Genomic DNA, 5183 nt, shown 5'->3' with positions numbered 1-5183 from the left:
CCATCAGGTGCACGAGCTTGCTTTCCTCCTATAGACTGGGACCCCCTCAAGGGCAGGAACAGATCTGCCTTGGCTCTGGCTTCCCACATCCCTACTCAGAGTTTGGTGCGCAGAAGGTGCTCAAAAGAGGCCTGTTGATTGATCAAAAGTGACAGAGTCAGGACTCCAGTGCGTGCATTGATCACAATGCAGCTGAACACTTGAGGGAGACCCTCTGAAAATCTCCAGAATTCTCTCTATGCAGCTCTTCCATCTCTGGTACTCTGCCCTGTAAATTCTAGCCAACTGGATCTCTTCAGACTCACAACTCCATCCTCTCAACTCAGGGAGACTTCCAGGCTTCACCGGGGATCCCCCTCCCTGCACTGTGGCCTGGAAACTCTCTCTAGGCTATAAGCTGGGCAATTGTAGAGCTTACCACAATTTTCTTTTCTCTTACAATCCCATTCCTTGTCTGGTACCCGACCCCTTGAAAACCTTTATTTCATACATTTTGTCCATTATGTTGTTGTTATTTAAGGAGACAGGTAAATCTAGCCTTTATTATTCTGCCTTGGATGGGAGTGTGAGTCTATTTTACTAACTTTTATTGAAGTATAGTATTCCACATATGAATGTTGACAGCCATTTGGATATTAATATCTTGGCCGTTAGGAACAATGTTCCCAGGGATGTTCTTGTGTATGTATATATTTTGAGTACTCCATTGTATGAATATATATTTATCTATTTCTACTGTTGATGTATATTTTTAAGCTTCCATCAGGAGCCATTCCTTTCTACCTGAAAACACCCTTTTAGTGTCTCCTTTCGTGCAGGTCTGCTGCTGTTGAATCCTTCTGGATTGGACTAGTTTGAAAATGTCTGTTTCTCCTTCATTGTTTTGGGATGTTTTTGCAGCTGTTGAAGTCTAGGTTGGGACTCCGTGCACTTTGGAGATCACATTCGATGCTCTTTTGACTGCCATTGGTTCGGATGAGAAGCCAGACAGCAGTCTTGTTCTTATTCCTTTGAAAGTACCATAATGCATCTCGTTCTCTGGCTGCTAAGATTTTCTCTTTGTTTTTGGTTTTCAGCAGTTTTATGTATGCTTATGTATGGTTTTCTCTGTATTTCTTTTTTTTTTTTTTTTAAGATTTTATTTATTTATTTGACAGAGAGAGACAGTGAGAGAGGGAACACAAGCAGGGGGAGTGGGGGAGGGAGAAGCAGGCTTCCCGCGGAGCAGGGAGCCCAATGCGGGGCTCGATCCCAGGACCCTGGGAATCATGACCTGAGCCGAAGGCAGACGCTTAACAAACGACTGAGCCACCCAGGCGCCCCTTCTCTGTATTTCTCCTGTTTGAGATTCATAACGCGTCTTGAATCCGTGGTGATTTTTCCCTCCCCTCAATCCAGTCTTCATCGGCTATGGATAAGTACGTTTCCCGTAATTCCCAAAGCATGCTAAGAAAGTATTCTACGAAATTTTGCTGAAATCCTGTGATAAACAAGAGAAAAATAGTGATGCAGATATGGGGGAAATTATTTTATGTTGACCACTAGATTCTTATCCTTGGGGTTCACACTCACACCCCCCTCAGGAGAGGAGAAGGGTCACCAGTCGCAGTCTCTGTCCTTAGCTCCTGATCTATAACCGAGGATCTGTCCCTGACCAGATATCCTGACCTAGAAGCAAGGCTTTCTGCCTTCTGCCTAGTGGCTGGTGAGAAGGAAAAACTACTTTGTCTCTGTCTCTCTGGCTTCAGTTTGCCTCTCATCAACACTTACATTGTAATTAATGCAGGACACTTCAGTATTTCGTTGTTTAGAACTGCTCCTTATCAGAATAGGATTTTGGAATTCCCTATGTGACAGTAAGTAGATCCCTGAGTGGTGAGTTCCAGCTCAGTGAAATAAAGGGTAGCCGGCGGTGGATTTCTCGCTCTTTTCTTCGACCACCAGGCTTTGAGTGCACCCGTATGACGAGTCAGGAAGACATCAGGCATCTACCTTCCTACCGTGCCTCTATCTCTGCCAGCTCATTTGCTGTTTCAGTGGTAAATTCAGTGGTGAATCAAAGTGGAAGCCCCTTTGTACCTGGTCCGGGTCACTACCCTCACCAGTCTTGGCACCCAGGCAAAACCCCTGTGACACGGCCCAGCTCACTGGTCCATGTGTCTTTCCTGAATCCCAGATACAAGCACCCAGTTGTCTGATCCCTCCTAGATTGCCTTCCTGTGGTATAGGGGCTGGAAGACATTTCCCACATTCCACTCCAGCTTGGGTTTCACATGGGACCTGGGTTCTATCAGGAAGGTGTTGGAAGGGCTCGGAGGAGGGCTGCCCTGGCGGGCTGTGCTGTCGGGAGGTGAGACATAGCGAGCCAGACAAGGGAAAGGCCACGTCGTCTGCCCGGCCCCCACAGAGGCCCCCACTCCACCAGCGAGTCCCCCACGTGGTAGCCAGAGGCCATTGGCCGTGTTGTTCTTCGCTCCAAGCCTCTGGTGGTGGCTACCTGGCATACAACCCACTCTCTGAGCTTGGCCTTGACCACGTGCATTTCTCCCAAATGCCCCAGACACTGTTTGGCCCGCAGCTGCCTGAAGCCCTGCGCCTGGGCCTGCTCTTCCTCTCCAGGGGGTCTTCCTCATTCTCACCCTGCCTTCCCACCTGCAGGGAGCCCCCTGCCATCCAGCTGCCACTGGTACCACAGCCCCCGTCGTCTCTGTCACTTTGCTGGTACTGTGTTTGCTCCCACCTCCTCTAGTCCATTGGCTCACAGGATGAGGGCCAGAGCTGCCCTGAGGATTAGTTATGTTCTCCAGCTTGGTCTTCTCCCGTGGTATGCAGTAGGTACCTAATTAATGTGTGAGAGCGAAAAAAAAAAAAGGTGTCCTTGCCAAGACACGGAGGTGGAAGTACATAATGGACATTGATGCCTGCAAGCAGGTGGATAGAATCACCTGAAAAGCGCTGTATGAGGCACCCACGGAGGGCTTTCTAAACGGCAAGCCTTCACACCGGTGCCAAGCAATAGGTAGCTGTATGGTGAGGTTTCCACTTGAAAACCGGTTGGGCGTTTTGGCTGGCCATGACCTTCAACTGTGTAGCACTGAGCCTGATTCTCTTCTCCTTCTACTTAAGCCTATGTAGCTTATGGTGTGTACAACTAAGAATCTCAACTGATAAGAGTCCTCTCAAAGCACTGATCCCATTGGTTGTAATTGCCTGTCTCCCCCAATAAAACATGAGCTCCTTGAGGGGAGGGACTCAGTCTGGCTTATTTCTATATCCTTAGTACCCAGCACAGAGCTTAGGACAGAGTAGGCACTCAGCAAACGTGTACTGACTGCTTAAATGAAATGTGAGTCATTGTAAATCCAGTCCGAGGGACTGCCTCCATTGAGGGATCTGGGGCTGGCCTGCACATCTTGAGGAGTATCTCGGTTGCGATCATGGATGTGCAAGAGTTATCTTATTCAACTGAGGAAAAGAGTTTGCTCAGTAAAACCGTGCCTCCATGACGAACAATCAGGCATAGTGGAGTCATGCTCGTGTGACCAGCGCTGAACATCATTTGAAACAAACTGGCTTCCAGAACACCAGCAGGCTCCAGGATGCAGTGATATTCACCATGAGTGGGGCATGTAAAAGGACAGAGAAAAATCATTGAATTTATACTATAAAATCATCAAATAAATTTTAAAATCTCACCAATTGGAAAATTCCCCCCTAAAGAAATATCACCCCGAACTTCCCCGAAGCATTTGTTTTCATCTCTAAATGCGATCTGTGACTCCTTATTCCTGGGTCCTCCTAGTGCCAAACACAGACACCCAATTTTATGTTCTTATTCTCTTAGAGGTTTTTTCATGACACTTCTAAGTTGCTAGATGGGTTTACATGGACCCACTCGGCGGCTGGCGGATATCCCGCCAAGGGAAGTGTTTGGGCAGTAAGAGCACAGTGGTTAAGGGCGTGGCGTCTGCCATCAGGCAGACCTGGCTCAGATCTCTGTCCTGCCATTCCTTTCTGTGTGACTTCGGGTAAGGACTTACGTTCCCTGAGTCTCAATGTCCTCCTCTGTAAAGGGAGGATGATAATAAGCCTTCTCAAGGCTGTGGTGAGGATTAAATGAGAAAAGACATGACAGCCTTCGGCCCCTGTCAAAGCTACAGAGGTGTGAATTGCAGAATTTCATCAGGGAATGAGGAGAGAACTTCATCTTTGGCAAAGGCTGAGGGGTGGGAGGAGAGCTCCCGGGAAGAGGGCTCTGGCCTCAGAGACAGAAAGGGCAGTTTCAAAAGAGTTTGGAAGTGGTTACCTGTGGCAATCTGGGTTAGTGTATTGAATGTGCCCCCCGACAAAGGTATGTTCAAGTCCTAATCCCTGATACCTGTTGAGTGTGACCTTCTCTGGAAATAGGGTCTTTGCAGATGTGACTCAGTTGAGGTCATTACAAGAAGGAAATGTGGACATGGAGACACACAGAAAGAAGGTCATTTGAAGATGGAGGCAGGGATGGGATGATGCCACCACGAGTCAAGCAACACCAAGCAGGGCCACCAGCACCAGAAGCTGAGAGAGAGTCGAGGAAAGATCGTCCTCTAGGTCCTTCAGAGACAGCATGGCCAGCCAGCACTGATTTAGGACTTCTAGCCTCCAGAACTATGAGACAACACATTTCTGTGGTTTGAAGCCACCCACTTTGTGGTGCTTTGTTACTGCAACCCAAGGAGACCAACGCAGGGGGTGTGGCCGGGAAAGGATGCCTCAGGGCACAGGGCACAGATGGATCGGAGGGAGGGGGGACACAGCTGACCATGTTCCGACTTCGGTGTCTTGGGTCCAGTTGGCAGGACAGCCCAATCACGGTACACACAAACGCTTAGCGTCCTTGCCCCGGGATGGAACAACAACTCAGTGCAGTCACTGATTGATGTTCCATATGTCCTTCTCCCATCAGACCGAGACTAGGGTGTCCTTAGGCTCTATCCATTCTCAGCTTGTTCCCCTTTCCTGTCCTGTTTGCCTCACTCCCTTACAGGTTGTTTCTGACAAGCACTCCCATCTCCGTCAGCGTGTGGTCACCATCCCTCAGAGTGTTCACGACAAACTCGCCCAGCCCAGCCTTGCGCCAGCTGCTGGGGGGAGGGGCGGTGACCCGGAAGCACTAAGGCGGGGTCCCACCTGGAGGGAGC

This window comes from Leptonychotes weddellii, chromosome 11 (genome assembly GCF_054177405.1).
Source record: "Leptonychotes weddellii isolate Sample4059 chromosome 11, ASM5417740v2, whole genome shotgun sequence".
Lineage (NCBI taxonomy): Eukaryota > Metazoa > Chordata > Mammalia > Carnivora > Phocidae > Leptonychotes > Leptonychotes weddellii.
This window is presented reverse-complemented; position numbering follows the sequence as displayed.